This window comes from Loxodonta africana, chromosome 1 (genome assembly GCF_030014295.1).
Source record: "Loxodonta africana isolate mLoxAfr1 chromosome 1, mLoxAfr1.hap2, whole genome shotgun sequence".
NCBI classification, from domain to species: Eukaryota; Metazoa; Chordata; class Mammalia; order Proboscidea; family Elephantidae; genus Loxodonta; species Loxodonta africana.
The window spans coordinates 16,057,924-16,071,827 of NC_087342.1; positions in this window are offsets into that span (position 1 = coordinate 16,057,924).

The window sequence follows — 13,904 nt, forward strand, 5'->3', positions numbered from 1 at the left end:
TGAAGCACTTACTTATGAAGATCAAAGACTACAGCCCTCAGTATGGATTACACCTCAACATAAAGAAAACAAAAATCTTCACAACTGGACCAATAAGCAACAACATGATAAACAGAGGAAAGACTGATGTCAGGAATTTCATCTTACTTGGATCCACAATCAACACCCATAGAAGCAGGAGTCAAGAAATCAAACATATTGCATAGGGAAAATCTGCTGCAAAAGACCTCTTTTAAATATTAAAAAGTAAAGATGTCACTTTGAGGACTAAGGTGCACTTGACCCAAGAGATGATATTTTCAATCACCTCATATGCGTGAGAAAGCTGGACAATGAATAAGGAAGATCGAAGAATTGATGCCTTTGAACTATGGCGTTGGCGAAGAATATTGACTATACCATGAACTGCCAGAAGAATGAACAAGTCTGTCTTGGAAGAAATACAGCCAGAGTGCTCCCTGAAAGTGAGGAGGGTGAGACTTCCTCTCACGTACTTTGGTCATGTTATCAGGAGGGACCAGTCCCCCAAGAAAGATATCATGCTTGGTAAAGTAGAGGGTCAGTGAAAGAGAGGAAGACCTTCAAGGAGATGGATTGGCACCGTGGCTACAACAATGGGCTCAAACATAGCAACGATTGTGGGAATGGTGCAGGACCAGGCAGTTCTGTTGTATGTAGGGTTGCTATGAGTTGGAACTGACTCTACTGCACCTAATAACAAAAACGACGTTTATGTGGTGGATTATGTTGATTGATTTTTGTAATGTTGAACCAGCCTCATATACCTGATGTTATAGATTGAAATGTGTGCCTCCCCCCCGCGCAAATGTATGTCGGCGTGGCTAGGCCATGATTCCCAGTGTCGTGTAGTTGTCCACCATTTTATCTGATGTGATTTTCCTATGTGTTGTAAATCCTACCTCTTTGATGTTCATGAGCAGGATTAGAGGCAGTTATGTTCATGAGGAAGGACTAAGTCTACAAGATTACATTGCATCTTGAGTCAATCTCTTTTGAGATACAAAGGCAAGAAGCAAGCAGAGAGAAGGGGGACCTCCTACTACCAAGAAAGCAGGGCCAGGAGGAGAGCGTGTCCTTTGGACCTGGGGTCCCTGTGTTGAGAAGCCCCTAGACCTAGATTGATGATAAGGACTTTCTGCCAGAACCAACAGAGAGAGAGAGCCTTCCCCTGGAGCTGGTGCCCTGAATTTGGACTTCTAGCTTCCTAAACTGTGAGAGAATATATTTCTCCTCGTTAAAGCCATTTACTTATAATAGCAGTACTAGATAACTAAGACGTCTGGTATGAATACCACTTGGTTGTGGTGTATTATTTTTTTGATACGATTCTGAATTCTTTTGGCTAGAATTTTGTTGAGAATTTTTACGTCTGTATTCATGAGAGATATTGGTCTGTAATGTTTTTTTTTTTGTGGTGTCTTTGCCTGGCTTTGGTATCAGGGTTATGGTGGCTTCGATATGAATTAATTTGGGAGTATTCCTTCCTCTTCTATGCCCTAAAATAGTTTGAGTAGTACTGGTGTGAGCTCTTCTTTGAGTGTTTGGTAGAATTCTTCAGTGAAGCCACCCTGGCCAGGGCTTTTTTTTTTTGTTGGGGAGTTTTTTTTTTTTCTTTATTTCTTCTTCAATCTCTTCTCTTGTTATGGGTCTGTTCAGATATTCTATTTCAGTTTGTGTTAGTCTAGGTAAGTGTTGTGTTTCCAGATATTTGTCCATTTCCTCTAGGTTCTCAAATTTGCTGGAGTACAATTTTTCATAATATTCTGTTGTGATCCTTTTTATTTCAATGGGGTCTGTTGTAATGTGTCCTGCCTCATTTCTTTGAGTTATTTGTTCCTCTCCTGTTTTTCTTTTGTCAGTTTGTCCAGTGGTTTGCTGATCTTTTCAAAGAACCAACATTCGATCTTGTTGATTCTTTCTATTGTTTTTCTGTTCTCTATTTCATTTATTTCTGCTCTAATCTTTATTAATTCCTTTCTTCTGGTGCCTGTGGACTACTTTTGCTATTCCCTTTCTATTTGTTCAAGTTATAGGGCTAATGTTTTGGTTCTGGCCTCCTCTTTTTGATGTGTGCATTTATTGCTATAAATTTACCTCTGAGCACAGCCTTTCCTGTATTCCAAAGGATGTGTTTTTATTCTCATTTGATTCTAGGCACTTTTTAATTCTTTCTTTGATTTGTTATATTATTCCATTGTTTTTAAGTAAAGTGTTATTCAGTTTTCATGTATTTAGTTTTTTTCCTTTGCTCTTCCTGTTATTGATTTCTGCTTTTATGATGTTGTGATGATAGAGAATGTTTTGTACTATTTCAATGTTTTGAATTTTATTGAGGGTTGCTTTGTGGCCTAAAATGTGATCTATTCTGGAGACTGTTCTGTGTGCACTGGAAAAGAACATGTACTTTGCTGCTCTTGGGTGGAGTGTTCTATGTATGTCTATGAGGTCAAGTTGGTTGATTTTGGCCTTTAGATCTTCTGTATCTTTGTTGAGTTTCTTTCCAGATGTTCTGTCCATTACTGAGAGTGCTGGAACTATTAGCTATTACTGTGGAACGGTCTATTTCTCTTTTTAGCTCTGTTAGTTTATTTTATATATTTGGAGCCCTGTCGTTGGGTGAATAGATATTAAGGTTATGTCTTCTTGGTGGACTGTCCCATTAATCATTATATAATGTCCTTCCTTGTCTTTTATGGCTGATTTTGCCTTAAAGTCTATTTTATCTGAGACTAATATTGCCACTCCTATATTTTTTTGGTTACTGTTTGCGTGATATATTTTTTTACGTTCTTTGATTTTTTAATATATTTATGTCTTTGTATCTAAGGTGTGTCTCTTGTAGACAGCATATTGATGGGTCATATTTTTTTTTTTAATCCATTCTGCCACTGTCTGTCTCTTTATAGGTGCATTTAAGCCATTTATATTCAGTGTGATTATTGACAGGTATGAGTTTATTGCTGTCATATTGTGCTTTTTTTTGTGTGTGGTGCTGACATTTTCTTTGTTCCTGTTAACTTTCTTGCGGTGAATTCTTTTGTTTGTGGATCTCCTTTTCTTTGTTATTATAGATTTTGTGTTTACTGAATCTTTTTTTTTTCTTTATTTTTATTTCGCTCAGTAGGCTTATTAACTTTATTTGTGGCTACCTGGAAATTTACCCTTATCTTCCTAAGTTTAAACTAGTCTTTTATTACTTGATACTACCTTGACTTCCTCTCCATTTAAAAGTTCTATACCTACACTTTTTATTCTGACTTTTATTGTTTTTATGTTGTTGTCATTTATAGATTGACATCTCTGTTTCCCTGTCTCAAGTCTTTTAGCTTTGTTTTATTACTGAGAGCTCTTTACCTAGTTTGGTATCTGGCCGATGCTGTCCTGTGTCCTAGACTCCAATTGTTGTCTGATGTTGTTGATTCTCTAATCGAAGGACTCCCTTTAATATTATTTGTAAGTTTGGTTTGGTTTTAACAAATTCCTTTAATTTCTGTTTACCTCAAAATGTTCTAATTTCATCATCATATTTGAGAGAGAGTTTTTACAGGATTTACTACGCTTGGTTGACAGTTTTTTTTCTTTCAAGGCTTTATAAACATCATTCCATTGCCTTCTTGCCTGTGTAGTTTCTATCAAGTAATCAGAGCTTAGTCTTATTGTTTCGCCTTTGTAAGTGACTTTTCGTTTTTCTCAAGCTTTCTTTCTTTGTCTTTAGTTTTGCCAAGTGTGATTATGATATGTCTGGGTGACTTTATTTTGTAGTCTATCCTATATGGGGTTTATTGAGCTTCTTGGATGATCAGCTTTTTCTCTTTCACAATATTTGGAAAGTTTCCTGTCAGCAAAATCTTCAACAATCTTCTCTGTGTTTACCATTTTCTCCCCTGTTCTGGAACTTTGATCTAGTGCAAATTTTTGCTCTTATTTTGTCCTACATAACTCTTAGGTTTTGTTCATTCTTTTCTCTGATTTTTCCTCAAACCAAGTGGCATCCATGGATTTATCTTCAATCTTGCTGATTCTGTCTTCCATTCTTTCAAATTTGCTCCTTAGACCCTCTATTTAGTTGACTGTTTCTGAAATTTTGTTGTTTATCTTTTGGATTTCTAGTTGCTGTTTCTGTATGCTTTCTAATTATTTTGTCATTTTGTTCTGGTATTATTTTCTTGACTTATTCTATTGCTTGTCTGTGTTTTCCTTGATTTTGGCTATGCTTTCATTGGTTTTGTCTGTGTTTTCCTTGATCTCTTTCCTAATCTTTGGAAAGCCCTAAATATTAGCCTTTTGAATTCCATATCAGATAGTTCCACTGTCTTTCCTCTACCTGAGGGTTATCTGATTCTTTATTTTGGCCGCTTGCTGGAGTCATCTTGTCCTGCTTTTTTATATGCTTTGATATTGTCTGCTGTCTCTGAGACATTAAAGCATTATTTTCCTTATTGGTTGTATGTTTGTTTTGTTCTGCTTTTTTGTTGTTTTTTGATATGTTGCTGGGTGGGCCAGGCGTGCTTTGCTACTTGCTTGTCTGTGAGCACAGTAGCTCTCACCAGCTCCTCCAGGTGGGCAGGGCAGTAGTAGGCAGGGAAAGCCTGCTTCACTGTACACTGGTTTGGCAAGGCAGCTGAGGGTGGGCTGGGTGGGTGTTGTCTGCCTACTAATGTTGGTCCAGTGGCGTGGGAATGTTCACATCCCCTCATCAGATAGGCGGGGGTGTCAGATGGGGAGATACTCACTTGCTTCCCACTGTTCAGCAGCTGGCCGAGTGGCAGGAGGGGAGAGGTGGTGCAGGCCTGATGCAGCAGTGAGCCTGAGTGCCAGGGAAGCTTTAGCCATAGTGGCACAGTGGGGGCCAGTGGGAAGAGGTGGTGGTGTACAGGGCTAGGTGGGACAGAGAAAGAAAAGGGAAGAAATAGAAATGAAAAAAGAAAAAAAAATGGTGGCATGGTGGGGGCCAGCCCAGTAGGTGTGGGGTGGGCTCAGAGGCCTATGGAAAGGGAGGGGAGGTGACATACTGGGCTAGTGGGAGGGTGAAATAAAAAAAACTGGCAGCATGGTATGGGTTGTGGATGGACACAGTGCAGACCCAGGCAGCTACAGGCTGGTGTGCTGGTGGCTCTCTAGCTGTGGGTGGGGTCTGGCAGCTGAAGGTGGCATACAGGGCTGGGTGGGAGGGAGAAAGAAAAGGAAGAAAGTGAGAAAAAATAGAAATAAACAAAACTGGCTGCATGGTGGGGGCTGGTGATTGGGGGAGGGTGGACCTGAGAGCCATTGGGAAGGGAGGGGAAGTGGCTTATGGAGCTAGATGGAGGGGGAAAGAAAAGAGAGGAAATAAAGAGGAAAAAATGGCAGAGCGGCAGGAGTTGGAGGGTGGGGGCACAGCAGACCCAGGGTGGCAGTGGACCAGTGGCTCTCTAGCTGCAGCAGTGCAGCTGGATCTGGTGGTGAGGGGTGGTAGGCGGTGGAGTATGGGGCTAGGTGAAAGGGAGAGAGAAAAGGAAGAAAGAGAAAATAAATAAATAAATAAAACTGGTGGAATGATGGGAGCTGGCATGTGGGGCCAGTGCAGACCTGAGGGCCAGTTGGAAGGGAATGCAGGTGACGTGCAGGGCTGGTTGGGAAGGAGAAAGAAAAGAAAGTAGAAAAAGAAATAAAAAGAAAAAAAAATGGCATCGTGCCAGGAGCCAGCAGGTGGGGGCAGGGCTCTCTAGCCACAGTGGTGTGATGTGGCCCGGCAGCAAAGGGGAGAGGTGATGTCAGGGCTAGGTGGGAGGGAGAAAGAAAAAGAAGAAAGGGGACTAAAAACAAAGATGGTGTGGCGGGAGCTGGCAGATGGGAGTGAGGCAGAGCCAGGGCAGTGCTAGGCCAGTGGCTCTCTATCTGAGGTGACGTGCTGTGGCCTGGTGGGAAGGGTTGGAGATGGTGTATGGGGCTAGGTGGGGGGAAGAAAGAAAAGGAAGAAAGGGAAAGAAAGAAAAAAATACATAAAATAAAATTATAAAATGGTGTGGCAGGTGCCAATGGGTTGGGGTGTGGTGGACCCAGGGGCAGTGGTGGACCAGTGGGCTCTCTAGCCGAGTTGTGCAGCATGGCCTGTCGGGAAGGGGTAGAGGTGGCATACAGGGCAGAAAGGTGAGTGGTGGAAAAGCATGTTTCTCTGGTTACCAGGTGCTCTTCTCCTGTTGGGAGCTCTGTGAAATTGCCTTTCCATACTCCCTGTCCAGAGTCCTTGCTGGCTGTGTTCCAAGGTGGTGACGCTGTGCTGTGTTAGCTGGCAGGGAACCTCCACTCTGTGTCTCTCTTCGTTCTCTGTTTTCCATCAGTTTCTTCTTCCATTCAGTGTCTGACCTCTTTCTTTATCCCTTCATTTGATGCTTAGGGTTCCAGGATTGATGTTTGTATCTGTTTTAGTTTTTTGGGTCTTCGTTGCAGGGAGCCAGCATGGTGGGTCTGTCTACAGCACCATGTTGGCTCTGCCTCTGCCCAAAATGTTTTATATTTAACAAACATTTACATAGCACTTCTTATTTTTCCAGTTGTCATTGAGTCAATTTTGACTCATAGTGACCCCATGCGTGTCAGGGCAGAACTGTGCTCCATAGGGCTTTCAGTGGTGGATTTTTCAGAAATAGATTTCCAGACCTTTTTTCTGAGGCACCTCTGGGCAGAACCAAACCTCTGGCCTTTCAGTTAGGAGCTGAGTGTGTTAACCATTTCACCACCCAGGCACTCCTACACAGCACATGCAAAATTCGCTGTAAAGTGTTTTACAGATACTGACTTCCTTAATTCTCATGACAATCCTAAGAGGTAGAGTCTGTTATCATTACAGATGAGGACACTAAAGCACAGAGAGTTTAAAAATAATTTGCTTGGAGTTAATAAGTGGGGGAAAAGGGATTTGAACCCAGGAAGTATGCATGAATGGCCAGTGTTATCTGCCCTCTCCCACCAGGCTGTCAGCCTCTGCCCTGCCCACCACGCCCACAAGGATGACTGGGGAGAAGTTTGCAGAGGTGAGTAGGAACTACTCCCTCTCACACATTTTTCAAGAGTAACCTGGGAGGCTGGCTGTGGTTGCTAAGGCCTCACCCCGGGACCCAGAGTAGAATAATCTGTGTTCCTGGTCACTGGGGCCTCTTGGCCACCGGAACTCACCCTGCTCTAGTACAGGAGGGCAGCAGACCTGACCTTGCCTCTCTCCTCTCTCCTGCTTAGCTTTGCTGAAATCCATCCCCACACCAAAATCCCCTCTCTCGAAGCTTCTTGCCCCTCCCAAGAAAACTCTTTTTCCAGGAGGGAAAATTATTGGGCTTAATTATTTCAGCTGAAGGTAAAAAGTAACTTTCTACCACTTGGAATTACTCAAAGATGCAAGGGGCTTCCTCAGAGCAAATGACTTCCCTGTGCTTAGGACATCTATTGAGATGTGAGGGGATTTAATTCTGTTTTGGGGATGTCTGGAATTGGTAATGGCTAAAATCTCTTCCAAGCCTGAGATCTTGGAATTCTATGTTTTATGTTTCCTGGTGTTATCTTAATTAGTATTTAGTATTTTTTGAAGCAAAAGGTCTCCCATGCGATACTACAGAAGATATCTTCACCTAGTTACCTGCCATCAAGTTGGTCCCCCAACTCATGGTGACCCCATGCATAACAGAATTAAATGCTGCCCAGTCCTCTGACCATTGGGATCCATAGGATTTTTATTGGCTGGTTTTTGGAAGTAGACTGTCAGGATTTTCTTCCTAGTCCGTCTCAGTCTGGGAGTTCTGCTGAAACCTGTTCAGCATCATAGCAACATGCAAGCCTCCACTGACAGATGTGTGGTGGCTACGCATGAGGTGCACTGGCCTGGAATTGAACCCGGGTCTCTTGCATGGAAAGTAAGAACTCTCCCACTGAACCACCAACGCCTCCCACCTATATTAGTTTTACCTGATTACTACCATAAGTAATGATGTTTATCACATAAAAGGATGCCGCTAGGATGTATCCGCTTTGTTTGGAGACATTTCCTGATGTCTTCCTTCTCCTATAGCCACCCCCTTCATAAACCCTGAACACCATACTGTCTCAGGGTAAGGATTTTTTAAAAAATCTTTTATTGTGCATTACAGAGCAAATTAATTTCCCATTTGATAACTTGTACATAAAGTATCCCGTGACATTGGTTTATTCTCCACAATGTGTCAACACTCTCCCCATTTCTGGCCTAGATTCTCCAATTCCTTTCGTCCTGATTTTCTACCCCTTCCTGCCTTCTCATCTTTGCTTTTGGGCAAATGTTGCCCTTTTGATCTCATATAATTAATTGTTCTAAGGAGCACATTCCTCTCTGGTGTTGTTTATTTTATGGGCCTGTGTGTGGTTTGGCTGTAAGGTGTTTTCCAGGAATGGCTTCGGTTCCAGTTCAGAAGGGCGTCTTAGGTCCATAGTCCTGGGGGTTCCTCCAGTCTCTGTCAGACCAGTAAGCCTGGTCTTTGTTGTAAATTTGATTTTTTGTTCTACGCGCTTTCTCCCACTCTGTCTGGGACCCTCTGCTGTGATGCCAGTCAGCAGCCAGTAGTGGTAGCCAGGAACCATCTAGTTCTTCTGGTCTAAGGGTTGTGTAAGCTGTGATTCAAGGAGCCCAAAGCAATTTGCTTCCTTGAGTCTTTGGTTTCCTTCACTTTCCTTTGTTCCAGAGGGAAAGAGACCAATAGTTGTATCTCAGATGGCTGCTCACAAGCTTTTAAGACCCCAGAGGCTACTCCCCAAAGTAGGATGCAGAATTTTGTCTTTATGAACTGTGTTGTGCCAATTGACATAGATGTTGCCCTAGTCTACGGTCCTTGGTCTTCTAGCCTAGGAACTTCATCCCTCAAGGTGTTTGGTTATGTCTAAGAAGTTGCCTTGACTGTGGCCCTTGGGTGCTCTATTGTCTATATTCGTATATCAGCAGCACCTACAGTTACATATGCAGAAATATCCACCACCAAATCTGTATCTGTAGGTGCATGTGTCCCATTAGACCCTCCCACAACTCTTGGCATATTTTCCTATGAATCCATTTGTAAATCAGTGTTTGTTAATACTATCGTTGCAGTGTTATCTATGCTATAGTAATTACCAGTGTTGCCCTTTTGTTCTTGCATTTCTCTCAGTGTCCTCCCATGCCTCGGTCACGTTGTGCTGACTTTCTCCCTAATGTGTATTGCTTTTTGTAAAGATAATTTTTTGATGTATTATCTTTCTCATCATATCCAGGCCAACGTCAGCTGCTGATAATTCTGCCTCCCATCACCACACATCATTGCTTCTTAAGAAGCTGAATCGCAGATCTTTACCATTCGTGAACTTCTTTCAGGTCCAGGGTTCCAGCTAAGGTGGGCCCTGAAGGGAAATTGAAAGTGCACAAACCTAGGACTCAGGTAGCTTAATACAAGGCTCAGCTTTTAGTGGTTGGCAAATTACTCAACCTCCTGCTGCCTCGGTTACCTCCTCTGTGATACAGAGGTAATGACAACCTTGCAGAGAACATAAATTGAAACTATGGTTATTTTTTTACTAGGACCATCATCATTTTAGAATAATATTTTTTCTATTTTAAAAATACATTTGTAGTAATGTACTATAAAAGAAATTTAAAAAGAAGGGAAAAATACCATAATCCTTCCATTCTAATACACCCATTGTTGGTATTTTGGTATACTTATTCTCAAGCTATTATTCTGTCCACTTGCCTCATATTTTTTTAAATTATAAAATATTTGTAAAAAAGTTCCAAGAATACAGGAATATAAAGAGTGAAAACTCCCCCATTTTTTTACTCCTTAGTCTTATTCTTTTAAAAAACTACGTGAAATAGTATTTCCCTTTTTACTTCATAATACTTGTAACAAATACTTATGATAGCTGTCCATTAAGTAGAAATTAAGCATTTATCTATTTAGTTAGACAAATATAGACATTTAGGTTTTTTCCAGTTGGTCACTATTATAAATCTCTAATGAATATCTTTTTGCCCATAGCTCTTCCCATATGTTGAATTATATATATATATATAAAATAATGGATTACACCTCAACATAAAGAAAACAAAAATCCTCCCAACTGGACCAATAAGCAACATCATGATACACAAAGAAAAGACTGAAGTTGTCAAGGATTTCATTTTACTTGGATCCACAATCAAAGTCCAAGGAAGCAGTCAAGAAATCAAATGACATACTGCATTGGGAAAATCTGCTGCAAAGGCCTCTTTAAAGTGCTAAAAAGCAAAGATGTCAAAGGTTCTTTGAGGACTAAGGTACGCCTGACCCAAAGCATGATATTTTCAATTGCCTCATATGCATAAAAAGCTGGACAATGAATAAGGAAGGCTGAAAAAGAATTGAGGCACTTGAATTATGGTTCTGGTGAAGAATATTGAATATACCATGGACTGCCAGAAGAACGAACAAATCTGTCTTGGAAGAAATACAGCCAGAATGCTCCTTAGAAGTGAGGATGGCAAGACTTCATCTCACATACTTTGGACATGTAATCAGGTGGGACCAGTCCTGGAGAAGGACTTCATGCTTGCTAAAGTAGAGGGTGAGTGAAAAAGAGGAAGACCAAGATGGATTGATACAGTGGCTGCAACAATGGGCTCAAACACAGCAACGAATGTGAGAAGGCGCAGGACCAACAGTGTGTCCTTTTGTTGTACATAGGGTTGCTATGAGTTGGAGCTGACTTGACGGAACCTAACAACAAGGTATATATTACATTGCATATTATAAATCCATATATAGAATTACTCCCTTAGAGAAGGTCCCCTAAAGTAGAATAACTGGGTCAATAGAAATCAACATTTTTTATGGTTTTTAATAAATATGGACAGATTTCAAAGAATTTTTCTAACCCACCTACCCATAGTCTCTTATGAGAGGGACTTTTCCATCATACTCTCATCATCATGGGGTTTTATTCATTTAACAGGAGAAAAGAGTTTTGATTCACATCGAGCAATAGACAGGTAGATGGGTGGGCAGGAAGACTCTGGTCTTTGGAGCCTGAGAGTTGTGGGTTCGGCTCCAGCTCTGCCAAGTGATTTTGGTCAACAAGATACTCAACCTTCTGTGCCTCGCGTTTGCTCATTGATAAAATTGGGATTATGACACTTCACATGAATATGGCTTGAGGATGAAATAAAAATGCATTCAAGATTCTTGGTCCCCAGACGGTGGTAGTCTCCTTTCCTCTCCAGCTGTAAGTGAGAGTTGACACTTTTTTCTTTTTTTACTATCTGTACTTTTTGCTTTATCAATCATCTGTGCATGTCCTTTACCCATTTATCTGTTGGGCTCTTAGTGGGTTTTCTTTTCTTTTTTAAAATTAATTTGTATGAGATTTTGGAACACAAGATATACTAACTCTTCATCTTTCATATTTGTTGTAAATCCTCAGTTTATAGTTTGCTTTTATATGTATATGTATATACACTTTCAACAATTCTGAAAGTTTCATATTATTGCCCTGATTTTATTTTTTAATTTTTTTTTTTTATTAAAATGACCCATCTTGTTAAAATATGTTCAGTAAACATAGAAAAGCATAAAGAAGGAAGGGCCCTCCCACCCCCCCATCCCAATACCCAGAAGTAAAAAATTTTTTTATGTGTGCATCTCTCTCTACGCATATAGATAATATAGGAAGAGGGAATAATGGAGATAGGTACATAAAAAACGTATAATTTTATAAGCATGGGATCATAGCACAGATCCCATTTTCAATTAAAACATGACATTTAGATTTTTACTTGAACGAACAGAAGACCAACTGAAGTGAAAAATAAAATGATTGCTAAAGTTAAAAAAATATTTCTTCACTATAAGAGATATTAGTTGCAAAAACATTCCTCCCAGATTAAGAATAAATATTGTGAAGACCAGTAATAAATCAGAGCTATGCTGGGTTTTTATCATTTCATTTTAAACAGTATGGATTGACCTATCTGCTGTGAAAATATTAAGGGGAAAAGCATCTCCTTCTTCCTCTCACATCTCCTGTTTCTGTGGACTGTATTATTTTTTTCTTTGTCAGAGTTGAGTAGCATTTATATTCTATTTTCAAATCTTAATTCTTTCATTGTTTCATCTTTAGCTGATGTCTAAACAGATTCAGTACTCATCTCTCCTTTTATCACAGCTTCTCCATTTCCAAAGTCTGTGTTTTCATCTTTCTCTTGTTTGGCAGGACTTCACCATAAATCATTTTTCTTAGGTGCTAGGCTGCTGATGTCTTTTATGTTCTGTCTATTGCTTTTGTGATTAAATAAGTAACCTTGTAGATACTAGTTCATTGCCTTCTGGATTTGAATGTTGCTATGAAGAAGTCTGAAATCAGGCTAATTCTGCCCTCTTGAAGGTGACTTCCTTTTTATGCCTGAGATTAACTTAATTTAATAAATGGAAAACAATAATGATTAAGGTCTACGAAGTTACAAGGATTTATATCCTAGTTAGTTCATCCTAGGAGTTCATCTTAGCCCAGGATTTGTATCCAGATCTGTCTCTGAAGCCTGCACTCTTCCAACCACTAAGTGATGATGATTCTATCCCGCTGGGAAAAATACAACCAGGGACATTAGGAAGCTTTGGGAAAAGTAACTCAGCCTCATGGAGCTTAAATTTTCTCTTTTGTAAAATGGCAGGGCTGGACCGTATCAGTCGTTCCCAGATTTACATATTTAAAAAGCTCATTTTGTGTCTAAAACATTGATTGTAGAAGGGAGAGACATTGAGTTGTTGACTAAACATGGACACTAACAAATAAGGCTGCCATCTACAATCACCATTGTTTCATAAAATAAAGGATATTTTTATAACCAAATTAAGAAGGACATATCTCATAATAATGAGATAGCCTTTAAATTGAGTAAATTTAGCTTTTTCAAAAGCTCATTACTTATTTTATGTATTTGGCCTCTTCCTGGTTCAGGCCTTCTTCCTGACCATGGGCAGGGTTTGAAAACCACTGGCCTAGATGACCTCCCTAAATAGTTTTCCAGCCCTTACATTCCATGATACTATGAGTACAGGTAAAAGTAGTTCTTACTTTCCCAGGTTAAGATGATTATATCCTGGTTCCTTGATCTTTAGAAAGGAATTCACCTCAATGTGAGATATGGACCAACCAATAAGGAAGCGAGGGACAAGGCGTGACACAGGTGTCCAGAGGCAGGAAGGTGGACCGTTTTCCTTGGTTAATCTAGTTATTACCAGGCTAAATATAGATCAAGTTCTATGTGGATCATGAAATTATGGTGTGTTGCCCAATATGACCCTTTTTTTAGAGATGATATCATAGTGATAACTGCTTAGGAAAGGATTTTTACAACTGTGACGTATTCAGGGAGGAAAGGGCAGAGGAACTAATATTCTAACTTTATCTATGACAAGACAGTTAATTTAAGCATGCCTACCATGGAGTTGGAAACCCTGGTGGTGTAGTGGTTAAGTGCTACAGCTGCTAACCAAGAGGTCGGCAGCTCGAACCCACCAGGTGCTCCTTGGAAACTCTATGGGGCAGTTCTACTTGGTCCTATAGGGTGGCTATAAGTCGGAATTGACTCGATGGCAGCGGGTTTGGTTTTCTTTGGTTTACCGTGGAGTCTATTGTTAGGTGCTGTTGAGTAGGCTTTGACTCATAGGAACTTTATGTATAATAGAACAAAATGTTGTCTGGTCCTGTGCCATCTTCATGACTATTGGAATGTCTGAGTCCATTGTTTTGGCTATTGTCTCAGTCCATCTCATTGAGGATTTCATTTTCACTGACCCTCTACTTTATCAAATGATGTCTCTTCCTAGTGATTGGTCTTTTTTGATGACGTGTCTGAAGTCAGTGAGCTAAAGTCT